Here is a 25,970-nt window from a genome sequence, read left to right as displayed (position 1 = left end):
AGCGTTGCTAACGTCAGGGGCTTTCCGAGCCTAGTGCTTAAAGTAACGCTGTGCCCGGGGAGTTCAGGTGATATATCCCACTCTATGCCTATACAGCCTTCCGTTGGAGGTATACGTAGAGACTTCTCCCGACGCATACCTCTGCCGAAAAGAAAAAATTGAATGTGAACATACTCCAAGAAGCCCACAGCTCTGAATAAATATGGCGCAACTTGGTTTGTCAGTGCTGCACAAACTGACATCTACACCAGTTAGCATAGATGTCAGCTATAATATCCGCAGGTGTAAATTAAATATGTCATGCAGGAGATCTGCTCTCCCGCTGGTCCCGACTTACTAGCTGAAAAGACGCGAAAACAGCATAATGTCTCAAAAAGCTACAATTTTTACTCAAAACGGGCATGCGCCAAAATTTCCCATTACATTACTTTACAATATCATGTATTATAAAGACATTTACTTTTGAGCTACTTTGACTAAATCGTTAGCAAATGGAAAAAAAAAAAACACCAAGGAAAAAATGTAATTAAAAAACTACGGCCTCCTCCATTTCCCCTCTAGCCGCCCTTTCCATCTCCAAAATGGTGTGTTTTCTGCCATTTTATGTAGAAACATTTCTATTTGCTCACCATTTAGGCAAACTAGCAGGAGGGTATATTATGCAGCTTCTCAAACTCTACCTTGAAGAGCTGTGTGGTTTGTATTTTAATAGTAACTTTTTAATCCAAATGTACTTTTTACTCTGCCTGACTTGGTATTTATTTGTTCAGAGTTTCAAGCTCACATTGACTTGGTCCTCCCCTATAGGACCTCTCTATCTGTTGAACTATGTATCATTACTAAAACTTATCTGAATCTGATTCTTAAATATCTAGTTACTACTTCTGATCATACAGTACAGTCAGCCAAGAATACCAAGTTACCAAGTTCAATCACACAATATTAAAATGAGTAAGGAGCATGGATACATATCAGCATTAGATACACATGGGTAGAACTTATCGTTGTTAAACCTTGTTCTTAATAGCTTAAAAAAATGGTTTAAATTTATTAAAGATCATATCCGACTACTACCATAACAATTGACAGACATCAGGGGCTCCTTCCAGGAGAGTAATCACTAAACAGAGCATTGCCGACGCTCTGGCCATGGATTCCTGGGTTTTTAAACTCCTAACATCACTGTCCATATAGTGAAAGTGACATCAAGGGCTTTCTCAAGTCAGGAGTTCCCGGCCAGTGAGTGCTTGCGATGCTCTGGCCGGGGACTCCAGAGTTTAAAGCCAAATATGGATATTTAAAGCCATATATGTACAGTAAAGTGAGAGGCTTTCTCTACAAGAGTAATTCCCGGCCACAGAGCTGCCAACGCTCCGACTTGGAATTCTCACATTACAAAGCCCCTAATGTCACTGTCTATGTACAGACAGTAACATCAAGGGATCCTCCAGGAGCAGAATCCATATATGGACAGTGACGTCAGGGGCTCCCTCCAGGAGTGGAATCCCCAGCCAGTGCAATGCCAGTGTTCTGGCCTAGGATTTTGGCATCTTAAAGCTCCTAACGTCAGTGTCCATATATGGACAGTGTTGTCAGGGGCTTCCCTAGGAGCAGAATCCCCAGTCAGAGCGTTGCTGACGTCAGGGGCTTTCCGAGCCTAGTGCTTAAAGTAACGCTGTGCCCGGGGAGTTCAGGCGATATATCCCACTCTATGCCTATACAGCCTTCCGTTGGAGGTATACGTAGAGACTTCTCCCAACGCATACCTCTGACGAAAAGAAAAAAATTGAATGTGAACATACTCCAAGAAGCCCACAGCTCTGAATAAATATGGCGCAACTTGGGTTGTCAGTGCTGCACAAACTGACATCTACACCAGTTAGCATAGATGTCAGCTATAATATCCGCAGGTGTAAATTAAATATGTCATGCAGGAGATCTGCTCTCCCGCTGGTCCCGACTTACTAGCTGAAAAGACGCGAAAACAGCATAATGTCTCAAAAAGCTAAAATTTTTACTCAAAACGGGCATGCGCCAAAATTTCCCATTACATTACTTTACAATATCATGTATTATAAAGACATTTACTTTTGAGCTACTTTGACTAAATCGTTAGCAAATGGAAAAAAAAAACACCAAGGAAAAAATTTAATTAAAAAACTACGGCCTCCTCCATTTCCCCTCTAGCCGTCCTTTCCATCTCCAAAATGGTGTGTTTTCTGCCATTTTAGGTAGAAAAATTTCTATTTGCTCACCATTTAGGCAAAGTAGCAGGAGGGTATATTATGCAGCTTCTCAAACTCTATCTTGAAGAGCTGTGTGGTTTGTATTTTAATAGTAACTTTTTAATCTAAATTTACTTTTTACTCTGCCTGACTTGGTATTTATTTGTTCAGAGTTTCAAGCTCACATTGACTTGGTCCTCCCCTATAGGACCTCTCTATCTGTTGAAAAACTTATCTGAATCTGATTCTTAAACATCTAGTTACTACTTCTGATCTTACAGTACAGTCAGCCAAGCATACCAAGTTACCAAGTTCAATCACACAATATTAAAATGAGTAAGGAGCATGGATACATATCAGCATTAGATACACATGGGTAGAACTTATCATTGTCAAACCTTGTTCTTAAAGCTTAAAAAAATTGTTTCAATTTATTAAAGATCATATCCGACTACTACCATAACAATTGACAGACATCAGGGGCTCCTTCCAGGAGAGTAATCACTAACCAGAGCATTGCCGACGCTCTGGCCATGGATTCCTGGGTTTTTAAACTCCTAACATCACTGTCCATATAGTGAAAGTGACATCAAGGGCTTTCCCAAGTCAGGAGTTCCCGGCCAGTGAGTGCTTGCGATGCTCTGGCCGGGGACTCCAGAGTTTAAAGCCAAATAAGGATATTTAAAGCCATATATGCACAGTAAAGTGAGAGGCTTTCTCTACAAGCGTAATTCCTTGCCACAGCGCTGCCAACGCTCCGACTTGGAATTCTCACATTACAAAGCCCCTAATGTCACTGTCTATGTACAGACAGTAACATCAAGGGATCCTCCAGGAGCAGAATCCATATATGGACAGTGACGTCAGGGGCTCCCTCCAGGAGTGGAATACCCACCCAGTGCAATGCCAGTGTTCTGGCCTAGGATTTTGACATCTTAAAGCTCCTAACGTCAGTGTCCATTTATGGACAGTGTTGTCAGGGGCTTCCCTAGGAGCAGAATCCCCAGTCAGAGCGTTGCTAACGTCCGGGGCTTTCCGAGCCTAGTGCTTAAAGTAACGCTGTGCCCGGGGAGTTCAGGTGATATATCCCACTCTATGCCTATACAGCCTTCCGTTGGAGGTATACGTAGAGACTTCTCCCAACGCATACCTCTGACGAAAAGAAAAAGTTGAATGTGAACATACTCCAAGAAGCCCACAGCTCTGAATAAATATGGCGCAACTTGGGTTGTCAGTGCTGCACAAACTGACATCTACACCAGTTAGCATAGATGTCAGCTATAATATCCGCAGGTGTAAATTAAATATGTCATGCAGGAGATCTGCTCTCCCGCTGGTCCCGACTTACTAGCTGAAAAGACGCGAAAACAGCATAATGTCTCAAAAAGCTACAATTTTTACTCAAAACGGGCATGCGCCAAAATTTCCCATTACATTACTTTACAATATCATGTATTATAAAGACATTTACTTTTGAGCTACTTTGACTAAATCGTTAGCAAATGGAAGAAAAAAAAACACCAAGGAAAAAAATGTAATTAAAAAACTACGGCCTCCTCCATTTCCCCTCTAGCCGTCCTTTCCATCTCCAAAATGGTGTGTTTTCTGCCATTTTAGGTAGAAAAATTTCTATTTGCTCACCATTTAGGCAAAGTAGCAGGAGGGTATATTATGCAGCTTCTCAAACTCTACCTTGAAGAGCTGTGTGGTTTGTATTTTAATAGTAACTTTTTAATCTAAATGTACTTTTTACTCTGCCTGACTTGGTATTTATTTGTTCAGAGTTTCAAGCTCACATTGACTTGGTCCTCCCCTATAGGACCTCTCTATCTGTTGAACTAAGTATCATTACTAAAACTTATCTGAATCTGATTCTTAAACATCTAGTTACTACTTCTGATCATACAGTACAGTCAGCCAAGCCTACCAAGTTACCAAGTTCAATCACACAATATTAAAATGAGTAAGGAGCATGGATACATATCAGCATTAGATACACATGGGTAGAACTTATCATTGTTAAACCTTGTTCTTAAAGCTTAAAAAAATGGTTTACATTTATTAAAGATCATATCCGACTACTACCATAACAATTGACAGACATCAGGGGCTCCTTCCAGGAGAGTAATCACTAACCAGAGCATTGCCGACGCTCTGGCCATGGATTCCTGGGTTTTTAAACTCCTAACATCACTGTCCATATAGTGAAAGTGACATCAAGGGCTTTCCCAAGTCAGGAGTTCCCGGCCAGTGAGTGTTTGCGATGCTCTGGCCGGGGACTCCAGAGTTTAAAGCAAAATATGGATATTTAAAGCCATATATGCACAGTAAAGTGAGAGGCTTTCTCTACAAGCGTAATTCCCGGCCACAGCGCTGCCAACGCTCCGACTTGGAATTCTCACATTACAAAGCCCCTAAAGTCACTGTCTATGTACAGACAGTAACATCAAGGGATCCTCCAGGAGCAGAATCCATATATGGACAGTGACGTCAGGGGCTCCCTGCAGGAGTGGAATCCCCAGCCAGTGCAATGCCAGTGTTCTGGCCTACGATTTTGGCATCTTAAAGCTCCTAACGTCAGTGTCCATTTATGGACAGTCTTGTCAGGGGCTTCCCTAGGAGCAGAATCCCCAGTCAGAGCGTTGCTAACGTCAGGGGCTTTCCGAGCCTAGTGCTTAAAGTAACGCTGTGCCCGGGGAGTTCAGGTGATATATCCCACTCTATGCCTATACAGCCTTCCGTTGGAGGTATACGTAGAGACTTCTCCCAATGCATACCTCTGACGAAAAGAAAAAATTGAATGTGAACATACTCCAAGAAGCCCACAGCTCTGAATAAATATGGCACAACTTTGGTTGTCAGTGCTGCACAAACTGACATCTACACCAGTTAGCATAGATGTCAGCTATAATATCCGCAGGTGTAAATTAAATATGTCATGCAGGAGATCTGCTCTCCCGCTGGTCCCGACTTACTAGCTGAAAAGACGCGAAAACAGCATAATGTCTCAAAAAGCTAAAATTTTTACTCAAAACGGGCATGCGCCAAAATTTCCCATTACATTACTTTACAATATCATGTATTATAAAGACATTTACTTTTGAGCTACTTTGACTAAATCGTTAGAAAAATGGAAAAAAAAAAACACCAAGGAAAAAAATGTAATTAAAAAACTACGGCCTCCTCCATTTCCCCTCTAGCCGTCCTTTCCATCTCCAAAATGGTGTGTTTTCTGCCATTTTAGGTAGAAAAATTTCTATTTGCTCACCATTTAGGCAAAGTAGCAGGAGGGTATATTATGCAGCTTCTCAAACTCTACCTTGAAGGGCTGTGTGGTATGTATTTTAATAGTAACTTTTTAATCTAAATGTACTTTTTACTCTGCCTGACTTGGTATTTATTTGTTCAGAGTTTCAAGCTCACATTGACTTGGTCCTCCCCTATAGGACCTCTCTATCTGTTGAACTAAGTATCATTACTAAAACTTATCTGAATCTGATTCTTAAACATCTAGTTACTACTTCTGATCATACAGTACAGTCAGCCAAGCATAGCAAGTTACCAAGATCAATCACACAATATTAAAATGAGTAAGGAGCATGGATACATATCAGCATTAGATACACATGGGTAGAACTTATCATTGTCAAACCTTGTTCTTGAAACTTAAAAAAATGTTTTACATTTATTAAAGATCATATCCGACTACTACCATAACAATTGACAGACATCAGGGGCTCCTTCCAGGAGAGTAATCACTAACCAGAGCATTGCCGACGCTCTGGCCATGGATTCCTGGGTTTTTAAACTCCTAACATCACTGTCCATATAGTGAAAGTGACATCAAGGGCTTTCCCAAGTCAGGAGTTCCCGGCCAGTGAGTGCTTGTGATGCTCTGGCCGGGGACTGCAGAGTTTAAAGCCAAATATGGATATTTAAAGTCATATATGCACAGTAAAGTGAGAGGCTTTCTCTACAAGCGTAATTCCCGGCCACAACGCTGCCAACGCTCCGACTTGAAATTCTCACATTACAAAGCCCCTAATGTCACTGTCTATGTACAGACAGTAACATCAAGGGATCCTCCAGGAGCAGAATCCATATATGGACAGTGACGTCAGGGGCTCCCTCCAGGAGTGGAATCCCCAGCCAGTGCAATGCCAGTGTTCTGGCCTAGGATTTTGGCATCTTAAAGCTCCTAACCTCAGTGTCCATTTATGGACAGTGTTGTCAGGGGCTTCCCTAGGAGCAGAATCCCCAGTCAGAGCGTTGCTAACGTCCGGGGCTTTCCGAGCCCAGTGCTTAAAGTAACGCTGTGCCCGGGGAGTTCAGGTGATATATCCCACTCTATGCCTATACAGCCTTCCGTTGGAGGTATACGTAGAGACTTCTCCCAATGCATACCTCTGACGAAAATAAAAAATTGAATGTGAACATACTCCAAGAAGCCCACAGCTCTGAATAAATATGGAGCAACTTGGGTTGTCAGTGCTGCATAAACTGACATCTACACCAGTTAGCATAGATGTCAGCTATAATATCCGCAGGTGTAAATTAAATATGTCATGCAGGAGATCTGCTCTCCCGCTGGTCCCGACTTACTAGCTGAAAAGACGCGAAAACAGCATAATGTCTCAAAAAGCTAACATTTTTACTCAAAACGGGCATGCACCAAAATTTCCCATTACATTACTTTACAAAATCATGTATTATAAAATGTTTTACTTTTGAGCTACTTTGCCTAAATCGTTAGCAAATGAAATAAAAGACACCTAGGAAAAAAAATAATTAAAAAAACACCGGCCTCCTCCATTTCCCTTCTAGCTGTCTTTTATATCTCCAAAATAGGTGTGTTTTCTGCCAATTTAGGTAGGAAAAAAAAAGAAACAATTTGCTTATCATTTAAAGAGGCTCTGTCACCACATTATAAGTGCCGTATCTCCTACATAAGGAGATCGGCGCTTTAATGTAGGTTTATTTTAAAAAAACTATCTATTTTTACCACTTTATTAGCGATTTTAGATTTATGCTAATGAGTTGCTTAATGCCCAAGTGGGTGTATTTTTACTTTAGACCAAGTGGGCGTTATACAGGGGAGTGTATGACGCTGACCAATCAGCCTTATGCACTCCTCTCCATTCATTTACTCAGCGCATAGGGATCCTGCTAGATCCTTATGTGCTGTCTTATACTAACACATTAACAATACTGAAGTGCTTAGACATTTAATAGACATTCCACGGGATGTCTATTCACAATCTCTGCACTTCGTTACTGTTTCTATGGTAGTTACAGCAGAGGAAGCGTGATCTCGTTGTATCACGCTTCCTCTGCTGTAAGTACCACAGACAGAGGAACGAAGTGCAGAGATTGTGAATAGACATCCCGTGGAATGTCTATTCACTGTCTAAACACTTCAGTAGAACGGGTGTCGCAAAAAAAAATTATTATATATAAATTTGATTTTAGTGTGTTATTAAAATACATTTTATTTATTTGTGTGTTTGTGTTTTACTTTTTTATTTTTTCTAACTTTTACTTCACTATGGGGGCTGCCATTTTTTTTTTCCATCTCTGTATGTGTCGATTAACGACACATACAGAGATGGAATACGGCACATACATCCCCATAGAGAATGCGAACGGGAGCCGTTCCATTAACTATGGTGTACGCCGTCTGTGTGGGAAAGGCGCATGCGCCGCTCCCACACAGTCCAAAAGGAAGGTCTTCGGCCGAGCGACATCCAGCGCCATTTTCATGTGGACCGGAAGCCGCGGCCGGACAGTAAGATGACTACTTCCGGTCGTGACTTCCGGACATGTGATTAGAAGCAAGTACTAGGACGGAGCGAAGTTAGCGGCGGCAGGAGCAGGTAAGTTGTGTTTGTGTATGTTTGTGTTTTACTGTGTGATTACCACTGTATGTAAGCCTACTACACTGTGCATTCGCTCAAAAAATGACGGCACATAGTGTAGGAGGTTTGAACATTCAACCCCCTCCTTTCTCCTGGCACTAGCCAGGACAAGGGAGGGGGGATTCTGTGAGCTCACTAGAGCGTGTGTGTCTATACCAAATTTGCAGCATAAAGCAATGAGGTTGCTTTACCACATTGCAATGCTGCAATTTTGGGAATTGCTCCCTCTAGTGACCAGCACATGGAAATGTTATAAATTAGAATCTAATTTATAATATTTCCTGAGTTGTGAAAAAATTAAAAAAAATAAGACAATGTCTAATCATGTATATACTAACAAAAAAGTCATGTATATACAACTAAAAAAGTTTCAATACATTAAAGATAATATCCGACTAGCTTAATTCATTTACCCTACCTTAACAACTAACAATGTCACTTGTTGTGAAAATTGACTTTTAAGTCCTAAAGCTGGTCACATGAATACAATGGGGGAATTTATTAAAGAGGCTCTGTCACCATATTATAAGTGGCCTATATTGTACATGATGTGATTGGCGCTGTAATGTAGATTACAGCAGTGTTTTTTAATTTAGAAATACGATCATTTTTGACAGAGTTATGACCTATTTTAGCTTTATGCTAATGAGTTTATTGATGACCAACTGGGCGTGTTTTACTTTTTGACCAAGTGGGCATTGTAAAGAGGAGTGTATAACGCTGACCAATCAGTGTCATACACTTCTCCCCATTCATTTACACAGCACATAGCGATATAGCTATATCGCTATGTGCAGCCACATAAACACACTATAACATTACTGCAGTGTTCTGATAATGAATATACATTATCTCCAGCCAGGACACGATGTGTATTCAGAATCCTGACACTTCTCTGTGATTTACAGCATAGCAGGCGTTGTCTCGTGAGATTACGCTGTAAGCTGTCATTTACAGCGAGATCTCGCTGTGCTGTGCTGTAGTCTCACACAGATGCTACAGAAGTGGTCAGGATTCTGAATAGACATCACGTCCTGGCTGGAGGTAATATATATTCATTGTCAGGACACTGCAGTAACGTTAGTGCTTGTATATGTGGCTGCACATAGCGATATAGCTATATCGCTAGTGCTGTGTAAATGAATGGGGAGAAGTGTATGACGCTGATTGGTCAGCGTCATACACTTCTCTTCACAACGCCCACTTAGTCAAAAAGTAAAACACGCCCAGGTGGTCATTAAGAAACTCATTAGAATAAAGCTAATATAGGTCATAACTCCGTCAAAAATGATCGTTTTTCTAAATAAAAAACACTGCTGTAATCCACATTACAGCGCCGATCACATTATGTACAAGATAGGCCACTTATAATGTGGTGACAGAGCCTCTTTAAGACTGTCATTTCATATGCCATTGTTAAACAGAAGCCTGCAGAAGTAAGTTGCGATAAATTTACTGTTAGTGACATTTTTACTACTTTTTTGTAGGGTTTTTATGACTGCCTCTGACAATCCTTCGGCTTTCAGTATCAGGCCCTCATAAGTCGACTGCACTATTTATTCTGTCAAAACAACGACGGAACCTTGTCACAATGGTGACAAACGGAAACCATTAGCAACGTTTCCGTCACTATTGAGATCAATGGTGATGCAAACGGAAGCTAAGGTTTCCGCTTGCCTTTCCATTGAGGGGTTTCCCCGATGGAAACCCTCAAAGGAAAGACAACGCTGATGTGAACACAGCCTTAGAGGGCATCTCTACCCATAAAATGCTGTATTTGGTATTCTTCCATAGTCTAAATTTTTCTTTTTGTCATGAATGTAGCCATATAACTACAATCAGGGGTGCACCAGGCTGTTACGTAAGTTCTTATGACCTCCAGGTAATGCTATAGCAGCATTCATGGAAAGAAATCAACATTAGCTTATTGTATATTGAAAGCTGCTGCAGCGCTCAGGAGGAAGGACGTTACAGCCGCTTGAGTGGCCATACAATAATTACATGTGAAAAGGGGGACATGGTTTTGAAAACTGGTGTAACTCTTGAAACATGTAAGAAACATGTAAAATGGCCTAGAGAAAGTCTGAATGTGACCCCCTGCCCTGGCATACAAAACTGGAATGGTCTTTACCTGTTTCCCTGCGGTGAACTTTCCTGCAGAGCCTGTGATTATGATGTGAAGATCTTGTAGCATGAAGAAAATGGTGGTCTTGTCTGAGAACTGAACAGGTCTGATGGGACGAAGACTGCTCTACACATAAGAGCTGCTGCATCAGGTGCTTGTCTGTAAAAAAGACACATCACAATGCCTTAGTATTCCATCAGCTGTGATGTCATCAACTGAAGGGAGAAGACTATGATGTCAACTGTAGGGAGAAGCCTGTGAGTGCTATAGATGAATATCCATGAAGAATTCATCATTTGTAGAGCACTGAAAGCAGATCATTATGCTTTATAAACATTTTGAGGCAACTCTGTTAGTAGAAAAAAAAACACATCGTATACCATTTTACACGTTGGCAATAGAATTCAGAATCACTACTGTAGGCTTATACTGGAACAATTGGGAACTTATTAAGGTTGCAGCATGCTTGGCCATTTTTATTTTTTTGCCTTCTAGCCATAATCTTTTTTTTACTTTAATGTCTACGTTTCTATTTGAGGCCTTGTTTTATTTTTGCAGGACAAGGTGTAACTTTTTTATGCATCACGTTTACGCTAGAAGACTTTCACTTTTGATTAGCACTTTAGAGCTTTACATGTGTATTCTTTTTATAATATTTTTTGTGCTGTATTAACATAATAGCCCAGCGGATCTCTACCTATAATATGCTGCCCTTCAGGAGTATTCCCAGGAACAATCCTCACTTCCTCATGTCTCATGTTAAAAGCGACACAAAGGCCTCGTTTACACGAGCGTGATATACGTGCGTGCGACGCACGTGCTTTTCACGCGTGTCGTACGCACCTATATTAGTCTATGCAGACAGTCTGTGAGTTTTGCTCAGTGTGAGTCCGCTGAAAAAAACTCACGACATGTCCTATCTTTGTGCGCTGTTCGCGCATCACGCACCCATTGAAGTCAATGGGTGTGTGAAAACCATGCATGCCGCACGGAAGCACTTCCGTGCGAACTGTGTGATTCGCGCAACAGCTGTCAAACTCTGAATGTAAATGTTAAGGATCTGCCAGGCACAGCTTCTGTATCCACGCCCATAGGTAATCAGTCTGCACGTGCTTCTATGTCTGTGAGACTGACTCCATCTTCCACCACTCAGGATGGCAGGCTTAGGAGTGGGAGAGCCTATCACAGCCTGGCCAGACGGAGCTAGCTCCCGCCCTCTGTCTATTTATACCTGCCTTTCCTGTTCCTCCTTGCTTGTGATTCTTCTCATTTTGTTTCCTGGCCCTGCTGCAGCTTCTTGCACCATTTGACCCTGCTTCATATTGACCCTGGCTTACTGACTACTTTCCTGCTCTGCGTTTGGTACCTCGTACACTCCTGGTTTGACTCGGCTCGTTCACCACTCTTGTTGCTCTCGGTGTTGCCGTGGGCAACTGCCCCTTTTCCCTTGCTTCTGTGTACCCTTATCTGTTTGTCTGTCGTGCACATATTGAGCGTAGGGACTGTCGCCCAGTTGTACCCCGTCGCCTAGGGCGGGTCGTTGCAAGTAGGCAGGGACTGAGTGGCGGGTAGATTAGGGCTCACTTGTCTGTTTCCTTACCCCCGTCATTACCGTAAACAGAAAAGCACCACGTGCTTTTCTGTTTACAAACATCCAAATGGAGTGTCATAATGATGGCGGCTGCGAGAAAATCTCGCAGTCGCGCATCATACGCTGATGACACACGGAGCTGTTAAGTGCCTTTTGCGCACGCAAAACGCCGCATTTTTTGCGTGCGCAAAACGCACATGCTCGTGTAAATCAGGCCTAAGGGTGTGTTCACATGGCTTATTTTCAGCTGTTTTTCGGGCTGTAAACGCATTGAAAAATGGCTGAAAATACATGGCCTGAACTAGGAACGGAACCTAAACAGAAGAAATATATAAGGGAAGGCCTTATAGGTCCGCTCTCCTTGATCCAATTCTGGCTTTGGCTTTGGCTTACAAAATGCTGACAAAATCTGCAGCAAATCTGCACTGTGGAAACCCAGTCTTAGGCCTTATTCACACGTCCGTTTTACGAGCGCAAAATTTCAGTGTGGCATCTGTATATGGTGCGTGGCTGCGTGATTTTCGCGCAGCCGACATCATTATGACACTCTGTTTTTATGTTTACAAACATAAAAGCAGGGGGTGCTTTTCTGTTTTCATTAATTTATTTTGCTACTGTAGCGCGCATCACGTGCGGCACCGGGAAGTGCTTCCGTGTGCCGAGTGCGATTTGCACGGACCCATTGACTTCAATGGGTGCGTGCTGCGCGAAACACGGGCAAGTATAGGACATGTCGTGCGTTTTACGCAGCGGACACACGCCGTGAAAATCACGACATGTCAGAACGGCCCCGTTGACTTACATAAGTCCGTGCGACGCGCATGATTTCCACGCGCGTAGCACGGACGTAATACACGTTCGTGTGAATAAGGCCTAAGGGTGTGTCCGGATGTGGCAGTTTTTCTGCCGATTTGCAGCGTGGGTTCTGCATCGCAAATCCGCAGCAGCTTACAGTACATCACAAGGGGATGGGGTTTTCAAAACCCCATCCACATGTAGCAGAAGACGACGACCGCAATAACAGCGGAGCATTCTGCTTATCTCAAATCTGCAGCGCGCTCATTCTGTTGCGGAGAAGCCACGGATTTTGACTGCGGATTTCAGCCTTTGCGATGCATAGGCTGAAACCTAGGTCAAATCTGCTGCTAAATCCGCAACTAAATCTATATGTAACATATGTGGATTTCCCAAGAATTCACATCAAAATCTGCGGGGAAATTGTCCGCTAAGTCCCCCTACGGAATACAGGTTGCCCAGGTTCCTGAAAGACAAATCTGCCTAGATATAGTGCAATTTGGTAGCGAGGAGGGGCATTTATTTAGGGGGATTAAGTATAAAGCAGATCTCTATTACAGCTTCATATGGTTTGTTACCCAGCTTTTCTGAAACCCTCAAAGGCAAATCTGCCTAAATATGACACAATTTGAGAGATAATGGTTTGTTACCCAGCTGTCCCAGTACCCTGAAAGGCTTTGCCTTATCTATGGCACAATTTGGTAGCGAGGAGGGGCATTTATTTAGGGGGATTTAGTATTTTACAGTTTCTATTACAACTTCACATGGTTTGTTACCCAGCTTTCCTGGGATCCTGAAAGACAAATCTGGCTAGCTAAGCTACAGTATGCAAAATGTATCACTGCATAAAAAGGCAGGTGTGTTAATCGCAGCTTCACAGCGATTCTTGGCTCCTGATTAGCAAATCTGACTAGTAATGCTACGATATAGGGGATGTAGATTTATCAATGCAGGACTAGGCAGATCTGGCATTCTGCCGCCTGGGAAAGATTGGTAACAAACTCTGTGGGGCAGTGATGGATGGCATATTGGTCATATAAAACACACACAATACTGCTCTGATACGTTGAGTGTATCTAACAGATAGTATCAGGGCAATATGGCTTGTGGTCACCATTGCAGATCCACAGTGTTGCTGTTCTATGAGAGCTGAGTGACTAGTCGTTCTAGCTATATATATATATATATATATATATATATATATATATATATATATATATATACAGGCCATGCTCCAGGTTTATGTGGGCCCTTGGGCGACACAGACTTAGTAAGCCCCTTTGCGGGGGAACTCACAGCGGCAGTAAAATGGCAGAAAACTTAATTTTTTTGTCCCCTTATAGACATTAGGCCCTGTTTATGCCCTCATATAGAATTTATGCCCTCAGATTGTACCCCAATAATTTTAGTGCCCTCTGTAGATAGTGCCACACAGCCCCCCTCCCAGGTAGTGCCAAACAGCCCTCTCCTCCCAGGTAGTGCCACACAGCCCCCCTCCCTGGTAGTGCCACAGAGCCCCCTCCCTGGTAGTGCAACACAGCCCCCATCCTAGGTAGTGCCATACAGCCCCCCCCACCCAGGTAGGGCCACAAAGCCCACTCTCCCAGGTAGTGCCACACAGCCCCCTCCTCCCAGGTAGTGCCACACAGCCCCCCTCCCTTTAGGTAGTGCCGTTGGGGTTCCCTCTAGGAGTAGAATACCCAGCCAGAGCATTGCCGACGCTCTGGCTGGGGATTCCACTTCAGGAGAAACCCCTGACATCACTGTCCATATATAGACATTGTTGTCAGGGGAAACCCCAGAGCCATAGTCCCGGGCAGAGCACTACTAGCACTCTGCCTGAGACATTTGACAAGGCTCAGGAGTGAAAGAGTACCATGTAAAATTGAGGCCTAATTTGAAGATTTACAAAGTATTGGTTCACAATTGCAGGGCTCTGATGTGAAATAATAAAGGAAACCCCTGACAAGTGACCCCATTTTGGAAACTGCACACCTCAAGTCATTTATTAAGGGGTGTAGTGAGCATTTTCACCCCACAGGTCTTTTCCATAAATGATTGCGCTGCAGATTGTTGCAGAGTAAAAATTTAAATTTTTACCTAGATATGCTATTTCAGTGGCAAATATTGTTAAAAGGGTTGTCCCGGGTATGAAAATGCCTTATATGTGGAAGTAAACAGCTATTTAGGCACTGTCACAGCGCGGGGTGTGACCCACTGAGCCGTATCGCGTAGTGGGATAGCAGCTGGCCAACTAGGTACAATACAATGTCTATAGTCCAGAAAAGGTACCTGAGGCAATGTAGACAGTAGCGGTGACACAACTTGACATTCACTGTAGATGGCACAGTAGATGCAGCGGAAGACACGACTTGACTCTCACTGTAGATGGCACAGAGGCACGGTAGCACAGGATACAGGGTACAGGCAGCAGGAACGGGTAATACTGGGAACTGGAAAACACTAGGAGACCATTTGCAAGACAAACTTTAGGTATACAACAACGTTCCGACAAGGATCAAGTGGGCAGGGCCCTTTTTATAGTCCAGCAGCATTCTGGGCTAATTACTGATTTTAAACAACTGGACGCGTACTGGGCATTTAAGGCAGTGCTCGTGCGGGCGCGTGCGCACCCTGCAGGAAACAGTCTCAGAACCCGGAAGTGAGTGCCGGCGTCTCCCTGGAGGGAGATGCCGCCGAGAACACAGACGTCCATGGCCGTGGCCGTCAGAGGGTAAGTCTGAACTAGGGTCCGCGGCCATAGACGTTGTAGGGTTCAGAGGGGAGGGAGCGCCATTTGTCTTTTGGAGAGTGGATTTGCTTGGTAGTCGTTTTGTTTGAGTAATGCTGGTATTTCTGTTTACAATGTGAGGGTACATGTAAGCTGGGCAGAGTACATCAGGGACGTAGTCAGGTGGTATAATAATCGGGTTAAAAACCCAGTAAAATAATCCATAGATGTGTGTTACGCTGTGAAGCAATCCTTTCTGCACAGGCCGGTGTCGCACTGATAAATAGTCCTTACTTATTCCCTTTTGGTCCACACTCCGCACCATTGCAGTTTGGGGAATTTTGATGGGAAAGTGTTGTCCTGGTATAATACGGGCACCCTCGCTTCCAGCGGATATGTTTGGGGCCCCTCTTTGCGGGACGAGCTATAGTTATTATTTTTACCATTTTGGGGTACATGCGACTTTTTGATCACTTTTTATCCTATTTTTTGGGAGGAAAGGTGACCAAAAAACTGCAATTCTGGCTTAGTTTTTTATTTTTTTTTATACAGCATTCACCATGCGTTATAAATTACATGTTAACGTTATTCTGCGGGTCAGTCCGATTCCGGCGATAACTAATTTATAGCACTTTTTTATGTTTTACAACATTTTGCACAATAAAATTACTTTTGTAAAAAGAATGTATTTTTTCTGTCGCCAAGTTGTGAGAACCATAACGTTTTCATTTTTTCGTCGACAGAGCTGTATGAGGGCTTGTTTTTTGCGAGATGAGCTATAGTTATATAGGTACCATTTTTGGATACACACGACTTTTTGATCACTTTTTATTCCAATATTTGTAGGGCAAAGTGACCAAAAAAACGATATTCTGGTATATGTTTTTTTTACACCATTCACCGCGTGGAATAAATAAAATAATATTTTTATAGTTTAGGCCATTAGGGTATGTTCACACGGCCTATAATCAGACGTAATTCTGGCGTTTTACGCCTCGAATTACGCCTGAAAAAATGGCTCCATTACGTCTACAAACATCTGCCCATTGCTTTCAATGGGTTTTACGATGTTCTGTTCCCACTAGGTATCATTTTACGCGTCGCTGTCAAAAGACGGCGCGTAAAAAGACGCCCACATTAAAGAAGTGCATGTCACTTCTTGGGACGTTTTTGGAGCCGTTTTTCATTGACTCCATTGAAAAACAGCTCCAATAACGTCCGTAAAATACACCGCGAAAAACGCGAGTAGTTACAAAAAACTTCTGAAAATCAGGAGCTGTTTTCAGGCGAAAACAGTGCCGTAATTTCAGATGTATTTTGCTACTGCGTGTGAACATACCCTTACGGACGCAGCGATACCAAATATGTATGGTTTATTTTTTTTTCCAATAATAATGGACGTTTTCCGTGCTAGGCAGACCGGGAGGCCAGTATTAGGCCTCTGGTTGTCATTGCAGCCACCGGAACCCCTGCAATTTCATTGCTGGGGTTCCGATGAGCTGCAAACAACCTAAATGCAGCGATCGTTTTTGACCGCTGCATTTAAGGGGTTAATAGCGGTGATCGAAGCTAATTTCGGTCCCCACCATTACAGCGGGATGTCAGCTGTAATACACCGCTGACATGCGGCAATGATGGCGCCGACTCAGGATACAGCAAAATGCGGGAAGCACTAGCTTTCCATGATGTATCCATACAGCAAATGTCGGGAAGGGGTTAAATAGAGAAATATTTACATAATAAAGCTGTGACCACTTCCACTTTACCACACAAGGTGTCTTTGGTTTTATTTAAGGTAAAATAATGGTGTAATAGGCCAATGGCAAGTTGGTTTTAAGTTGTTGAATGTCCTTGCAGTCTCACAGCAGAATGGTAGAGGCACAGATCCTATGTAATGTATCCACGGGATAACTGAATATGACTAAACATGGTGGCAGTCATGTGACCCTCCCCTCTACATACACACACACACATCATGTGACACCTAGCATTAACATGACATACATGTGTTGGGACCGCATAGAGGACACATCCATGGGCTAAGTGAATAGGACTAATGGTAGAATAATGATGACCAACCACATCACTGTTCGTGTATTTACTAAAATGGCTGCCCTTCTCTAGGTGATATTTAAAATGTCTGCCTGTCTCTAGGTAATGTTATCATGTTGTTAATAAAGTTAGCTGTTTTAAAAAAAAAAAAAAAACCCATAGAGGAGACAGATAGTATTATGTAAGAGCTGCTTCTACACAGACCCTGACAGACATGATGAGAGGCTGCTGGAAGAGGGAATACTTATAAGGTCTCATGCACACAGCCGTAGCCATGTGCACGGTCCGTAATTACGGGCACGGATAGCCGCGGACTGTCACCCATGTTTGCGGGCCGTGCTGCCATTATAAAGTATAGGAGCACGGTCCGTAAATTCAAAAAATAGTCCTATATTTTGCGGTTCATTTCTACGGCCCATACACCTCCCTGTAAATATACGGGAAGGTGTCCGTGGCCATAGAAATGAATGTGTCAGTATTTTTATCTGCAATTATGGATCCGTAATTGCGGATAAAAATGATGGTCGTGTGCATGAGGCCTGACTTCTGTTCCTCAGTAAAATGCTATTGACGGGTTAGATACCTGGACAGTGTTACCTGAATGCTGGGGGTCACATGGTGTGTGCGCGTGCGTGAATGTATCACATGACTCTCCCCGTATTTAGTCACTTCAGTTAGCCCATGGATGCATTACTATGGACTATACTATTATTATTTATTTCTTTTTACAGTGGCAACTGCACTGATATGAGAAGGTATGAGAGCAGAATGTCTAATACATGAATATTCTCCAATTCTATAAATAAATTAAACAAATAAAAACTGGACAACCCCTTTAATAAATTTGTTGCATCTTCGGCTGGCCGTGTCCCACAGGGTAAAATCCAGTTTGTGACGTAAATTGTAGTCAATCTTTTGGACCGTGGGTGGCCCCGCCCCTCCTGCCAAGCCGCTCCCATTTTTTTTAAAGTTGTAAGAGCGTTTCAAAACAACAAATAAATCGCAAATAATTCGGCAATAGGGCGTGCGCCATAATTTTGGACTTTTTAATGCCAGAAAACTGGGGTGATGCCCTTCATAAATTTCCCCCACGTTCTCACACAGTCTCCCCTGTGGAGCATCATAAAGTTGCAAAGTCTGAAGGTCAAAACTAAAATCGAAAGTAGTCCAATGTTTACATCACAAACATACACGTCATAAATTATTGTAAAAAACAGATGATCTACTTTATTACATATACATAGGATGTGGTTTTAGTACAAAGTGACGTGCAAGACGTCCTCAAATACAGTAGTAACCACAGTGTATCCAAATCCAATGACAGCCAGTGTCTTCCACTACAGTGACAGCCACGGAGCCCCCGATTACAGACAGACAGTGTCCCCAAATACAGTAACAGCCACAGTGTCCCCAAATACAGTGAAAGCCACAGTGTCCCCGATTACAGACAGACAGTGTCCCCAAATATACTAACAGTCACAGTGCCCTAAATACAGTGACAGCCATAGCGCCCCCAGACACTGACAATCACAGTGCTCCAAATATAGTGACAGCCACAGCGCCCCCAGACACTGACAATCACAGTGCTCCAAATATAGTGACAGCCACAGCGCCCCCAGACACTGACAATCACAGTGCTCCAAATATAGTGACAGCCACAGCGCCCTCAGACACTGACAATCACAGTGCTCCAAATATAGTGACAGCCACAGCGCCCCCAGACACTGACAATAAAAGTGCTCCAAATATAGTGACAGCCACAGCGCCCCCAAACACTGACAATCACAGTGCTCCAAATACAGTGACAGCCACAGCGCCCCCAGACACTGACAATCACAGTGCTCCAAATACAGTGACAGCCACAGCGCCCCCAGACACTGACAATCACAGTGCTCCAAATATAGTGACAGCCACAGCGCCCCCAGACACTGACAATCACAGTGCTCCAAATATAGTGACAGCCACAGCGCCCCCAAACACTGACAATCACAGTGCTCCAAATACAGTGACAGCCACAGCGCCCCCAGACACTGACAATCACAGTGCTCCAAATATAGTGACAGCCACAGCGCCCTCAGACACTGACAATCACAGTGCTCCAAATATAGTGACAGCCACAGCGCCCCCAGACACTGACAATAAAAGTGCTCCAAATATAGTGACAGCCACAGCGCCCCCAAACACTGACAATCACAGTGCTCCAAATACAGTGACAGCCACAGCGCCCCCAGACACTGACAATCACAGTGCTCCAAATACAGTGACAGCCACAGCGCCCCCAGACACTGACAATCACAGTGCTCCAAATATAGTGACAGCCACAGCGCCCCCAGACACTGACAATCACAGTGCTCCAAATATAGTGACAGCCACAGCGCCCCCAAACACTGACAATCACAGTGCTCCAAATACAGTGACAGCCACAGCGCCCCCAGACACTGACAATCACAGTGCTCCAAATATAGTGACAGCCACAGCGCCCCCAGACACTGACAATCACAGTGCTCCAAATATAGTGACAGCCACAGCGCCCCCAAACACTGACAATCACAGTGCTCCAAATACAGTGACAGCCACAGCGCCCCAAGACACTGACAATCAAAGTGCTCCAAATACAGTGACAGCCACAGCGCCCCCAGACACTGACAATGCAAGTGCTCCAAATACAGTGACAGCCACAGCGCCCCCAGACACAGTGCTCCAAATATAGTGACAGCCACAGCGCCCCCAGACACTGGCAATCACAGTGCTCCAAATACAGTGACAGCCACAGCGCCCCCAGACACTGACAATCACAGTGCTCCAAATACAGTGACAGCCACAGCGCCCCATACACTGACAATCACAGTGCTCCAAATATAGTGACAGCCACAGCGCCCCCAGACACTGACAATCACAGTGCCCTAAATACAGTGACAGCCACAGCGCCCCCAGACACTGACAATCACAGTGCTCCAAATATAGTGACAGCCACAGCGCCCCCAGACACTGACAATCACAGTGCTCCAAATATAGTGACAGCCACAGCGCCCCCAGACACTGACAATCACAGTGCTCCAAATATAGTGACAGCCACAGCGCCCCCAGACACTGACAATCACAGTGCTCCAAATATAGTGACAGCCACAGCGCCCCCAGACACTGACAATCACAGTGCTCCAAATATAGTGACAGCCACAGCGCCCCCAGACACTGACAATCACAGTGCTCCAAATATAGTGACAGCCACAGCGCCCCCAGACACTGACAATCACAGTGCTCCAAATATAGTGACAGCCACAGCGCCCCCAGACACTGACAATCACAGTGCCCAAAATACAGTGACAACCACAGCGCCCCCAGACACTGACAATCACAGTGCTCCAAATACAGTGACAGCCCCCAGCATCATTTACCTTGTCTTATGGTGAATCCAATCTAAGCAAGAGGAAGCATCACTTGCAGAGCAGACTCTTTGTTGGAGATGCTGCCACCTGCTGGCTGTACTTGTTCTATGTCTTCTATATAACAAGTAAATCTTTCACAACTTGCCCAAAGACCACCTGCCGAACTAGGTTTCGGCAGGTTTATAAGATAAAAAACTGCCAGGCTGCAAAGAAAGCAGCCCAATTTGCCAAGTTGGCAACCCTGCTTAGGGCCCTAAATAAATGGCAGATCTGTGCAAAATGTATTTTATGAGATATTCTGACCACATAGTGGAGCAAACATTAACCCCTTTCCGTCGTAAACAACTTTCAGATTTTTATTTTAGTTTTTTTCTCCCCACCTTCAGAAAGCCATAACTTTTTTTTTTGCATCTATATTGTCCTATGAGGGCTTGATTTTTGCGGAACGAGTTGTAGTTTTTCGTAGCACCATTAAATGTAATGTACTAGGAAACGGGAAAAAATTATTTGTGGGGTAGTAAATTTAAAAAACAGCGATTCCTCCATGTTTTTTTGCGCATCGTTTTTACGGAATTCACTGTGCAATTAAAACAACATGTTAACTTTATTCTGCGGGTCAATACGATTACGGCGATACCAAATATATATCGTTTTTTCTATATTTTACTACTTTTACAAGTAAAAACCTAAGTGTAAAAAATAACATTTATTTTGTATCGCCAAATTCCGAGAGCCATAACTTTTTTATTTTTCCGTCGATTAAGTGGTATGAGGGCTTATTAAACACCTTATTAAACACCTGCATTAACCCTTACTTCACCACCTGCCCGGGGCCACTTCCTTACAGTGGGGCTCTGTGAGGAAAGGGGGCACGAAAGATGGCCACTGGCTCTGTAGGGTAGCGGGGTAGCACAGGGTGACAAGCAGGCACTGCCTACTCTTCAGCTTCTTCTGCTGGCTGGGCTGGCACTGCTGTACAGGGCTGGCTTCAGACTGGTGGCAGGCACTCAAGACTCCTTCCTCAATCAAAGCTCTACCTCCTCAAACATACAGAGACACCCTTGTCACTGAGGGAAAAGACAGAGTGGGAGGGGCTAGTATGAGTGGGGGCGGGCACTGGCTGTACAGGGCTGGTTTCAGACTGGTGGCAGGCACTCAAGACTCCTGCCTCAATCAAAGCTCTACCTCCTCAAACATACAGAGACACCCTTGTCACTGAGGGAAAAGACAGAGTGGGAGGGGCTAGTATGAGTGGGGGCGGGCACTGGCTGTTGCTTGGAATCCGTATAGTTTCAACGTATAGGTCAACGGAACAGGGCTCTGCGATGCTATAGTGCCCGTTCCATTCACCTAAATGCAGCTATATGGGCCCTATAGTGTTAGGATATCGGTGGACACCTTTATGAGTTTTACACGTTAGCGGTTTCCTGGAGTTATAAAACTTGCACTAAGTTTCAGGCTGCAAATTTCATTCAGAAGTATTGCAATGTATTATATTAGCAATCAGCATATTGTATGTTAAAATCCCGCAGTAGGACTAAAATAAAAACGTAAAAAAAAAGTTTCATGAAGTTTTTAGAAAAATGAAAAAAGAAACTAGTTTCCCTTACAAAATGCCTGACAGTACAAGATTGGTATCGTGGCATCTGTAGCGACCTGTACTATAAAAATACAACATTATTTATCCTGCACAGGGAATGACGTAAAAAACAATGTCAGAATTGCTATAATCTCGCCCCCCAAAACAGCAAAAACAACTCATCAAAAAACAATGGTAAAAAAAAAGTTTCATTCTCAGAATGAAGTGTTTTTATAAGTTTTTATTGTGCAAAACGAATAAAACACAAAATAACTGGATATGTTTGCTATCGCCATAATTGTGACGACCTCCAGAACAAAGTCATGTCATTTGTACTGCACATTGAATTCTATAAAAACAAGACTAAAAGTTGTTCAATACATTTATGTGCCCCAAAATGGTAAGATTAAAAAATACACCTCATCCCGCACCAAATAGGCCTTTATAAGGCGGTGTCGATGAAAAAACAAAAAACCATGGAAATGTGGAGATGAAAAGAATCATTATGTGACCCCAACATGGTACCGGTAAGACATACAAGGAATACGCTTTCTAATAGGCGTCCTGCGGGCTTCTGCGCAGGTCAATTTAAATAGAGGGGGAAGCAAATATTAGTAAATCTGTCATTAACGAGAATACATAAAAACATGGCATTTATTTTGTTATTGTCAAAGAACTGTTATCCATGTCATGTAGAGATAAAGTACAAAGCTGCCTGTACCCGCTGCCGCCAAACAGCAGGAGATGTCGCGTAGCCAAGAACTGCTTAGTAAATCCGCAAATAACACCGCGTGGGTTTTGCCACCCGGCAGCCACCATTGTTCAGCTGCAGGGTGCATGGGCAGCCTAACTGTCAGTTAGTCACATGGCTGCTTAACATTAAAGCAACAACTGAACAGTTCAGCCCCATCTGTTGTGCTACACTGCATAGTGTGACTATATTGTCCTGTGTGTAGTGTGTTCAGAGTAGTGCTTACCGATAGATGACCAGGAGATCTGAGCAGTCACAACCAGGTACATATGAAAGGAAATCATGTGCAGGACATTCTCCTCAGAGATCACCAGTCACTGGAAGAGTCGTTACAACTCAACTGATCATGGCAGTTGGCCAACGGTCTTACCAACCAGTCCAAATCATAACCAATCACTGCCAGACATGTCTGTCACATGACCTCTTCACTGCAGCCAATTGTCTTTCAGGAATTATCTTTAAAACTGGACAAATATCATTTTTATCAATAATCTTTTTGGACAGTCGTTTCATCCAAATCAAACAAAGCAGATATTATAATGTGTAAGGAAGGGAAATCCCATCATGAAAATGTTCCCAGTCTATTCATTTTCAACAACTGTATGTGGCAGTTTTTAATGCCAAATTCCCAGTGATCGAGACCACGACTTCTCAATCTTTTACTGCTGGGTCCTGAACCAGCCAGAACATGGCGATGCCCGGGCCTAAGAAATGGTCGCAGTCCATGCCAAGATGTTTACAAATATTTATTTCTCAATGTGTCCTAATGTGTCATTGTTGTGCAGCGACAGATGCCATACAGTAGATTACAATATTCCTTTCTAGGATTTTTTGTTCTATGTTCACCCGGGGGTGTATTTGTTCCAGATTTTCTGCAAAGATTCTTCACCAAAAATCTGCAGCAACTTGCATTGCAAGTTTTCCAAACCTCATTCACACATTGCAGAATAAATCAGCAGGGTTGTTGGGGCTTGCAGACTTGAAAATCCACAGCATGTTCTATTCTGCTGCGGAAAGGTGGAAGAATTTGTATTTAACCCTTGCCATGACAAATCCATGGTTAAATCCAAGTAAAAATCAGCTTCATAATCCTCAGGGGTGCGATGCAGATTTGTGTTGCTGATTTGAAGGCAGAAAATACTCCCTGTGTGAACATAGACTATGGCTGATGTTGGGGCTTCTCTTTGCTGCATGACAGATCATATAGATTGTATTTTGCATGTTTACAATGTGTTCCTTTCCAAACCAGAACAGGTCACTTTTACAGCCGTTTCAGACAAGGTGGATCACATAATGCCGGCTGTACTAGAGTGTGTTTAACCCCTTAGTGACCTGCCTATTTTAGGCCTTAATCACAAAGCAGTTTTTTACGTTTTACCATTGTGGCATTCAAAGAGCTATAACTTTTTTATCTTTGCATCGACATAGCAAACATAGGGACTTGTTTTTTGCGGGACAAGTTGTATTTTTTAATAGCACTATTTTGGGGTACATATAATTTATTGATTAGCTGTTATTAACTTTTTTTGGGGGGAATAGAAAAAAAAGTTTTCTTCTGTTTTACTACTTTTAGGCCCGCTGCACATGGCTGTAATCCCAGTCCGTTATTACGGCTACGGCCGGCCACGGACAGTCGTCCTCATTTGCAGGCCATGCTCCCATTATAAAGTATGGGAGCATGGTCTGTAAAATAAAAAAATTACACATGTCCTATTTTTTACGGAAGCTTCCTATGGCCTGAGCACCTTCCCATAAATATACGGGACGGTGACCGTTGGCAAAAGAAATGAATGGGTCTGTAATTACAGTCCTTAATCACGGATGAAATGTACGGTCGTGTGCATGGGGCTTTACACAGTAAAAACACTTTTTTAAAAAAAATTATTTGTTTTTGTGTCGCCATATTTTTAGAGCCATAACTTTTTATATTTTTCAGCCGATGCTGCTGTATGAGGGATGCAGCTGTATGAGGGATTTTTTTTGCGGGATTACTTGTAGTTTTTATTTGTACCATTTTGGAGTACATGCGACTTTTTGATCACTTTGTATCAAACGTTTTTGAAGGCAGGATGAACAGAAAACAGCGATTCTAGCAAATTGTTTTTTACTTTATATTTTATAGTGCTGGCCGTAGAGGGTTAAATAATGTAATAGATTTATAGTTGGGGTCGTTACAAACGCGTCCGTTTTTTAGGGGAAGAAGTGGGTTTTTAATTGTTTTTTAATTGAGGTTTTTATTTATTAATTACATTTATTAAGCTTTTTTTTTAACTTTTTTTTAGTCCCACTAGGGGACTTTACTATGCGATCATTTGATTGCTTTCATAATACATTGCAATACTTCTGTACTGTAGTGTATTATTGCCTGTCAGTTTTACACTGACAGGCATCTGTTAGGCCATGTCTCTGGCATTCATTAGAGGCAGACCTGGGGGCCTCTTTTATCCACCGATCGCATCGTGGGTGTGCTGGTGGGGTGAGAGAGGGAGCCCCCTCCCTCTAAAACCACTCAGATGTGGTGACCGCCACATCTGAGGGGTTAAAAGGACGGGATCGATGATGATTTCGATCCCGCCCGCTCAAGCTTGTCTGCTCCCAGCCCTCAGATACCTACGGTAGCTGAGAGCAAAGCGATCTAACTGCTCCCGGCGACTCCGGTTTATTCTGATGCAGTGTCATAGAAAGGCACATGAATCAGAATAAAGCCTGTTAGTGGCCGCATATTGGTGGCCACTAACGAGTTCATTATACAATGTTAGTAGCCTATCTGAAGACTTTGGAAACATGCGCATATGTTCTGAACACAGATCAGGACAAGCA

At 43.2% G+C, this 25,970-nt stretch overlaps 1 long non-coding RNA gene across 3 annotated transcripts in view; it reads right to left on the bottom strand.

Annotated features, from left to right (window-relative positions):
- LOC142730601 (uncharacterized) overlaps positions 1–23,473 on the bottom strand; it is a 237,761-nt gene extending 214,288 nt beyond the window's left edge. Inside the window, exons 1-3 of one of the 3 annotated variants that reach the window (XR_012878925.1) lie at positions 23,377–23,473; positions 14,944–15,114; positions 10,272–10,424 (exon numbers count right to left, since the gene is read on the bottom strand). This is a non-coding gene — a long non-coding RNA (uncharacterized LOC142730601). Of the gene's footprint in view, positions 1–10,271; positions 10,425–14,943; positions 16,194–17,386; positions 17,676–23,376 lie in introns of those variants that run through there. The other 2 variants (XR_012878926.1, XR_012878924.1) reach the window with 2 other exon arrangements.
- Between the last annotated feature and the right edge of the window lie 2,497 nt (positions 23,474–25,970).

Source organism: Rhinoderma darwinii, unplaced genomic scaffold, assembly GCF_050947455.1.
Source record: "Rhinoderma darwinii isolate aRhiDar2 unplaced genomic scaffold, aRhiDar2.hap1 Scaffold_76, whole genome shotgun sequence".
NCBI lineage: Eukaryota > Metazoa > Chordata > Amphibia > Anura > Rhinodermatidae > Rhinoderma > Rhinoderma darwinii.
This window is presented reverse-complemented; position numbering and strand designations above follow the sequence as displayed.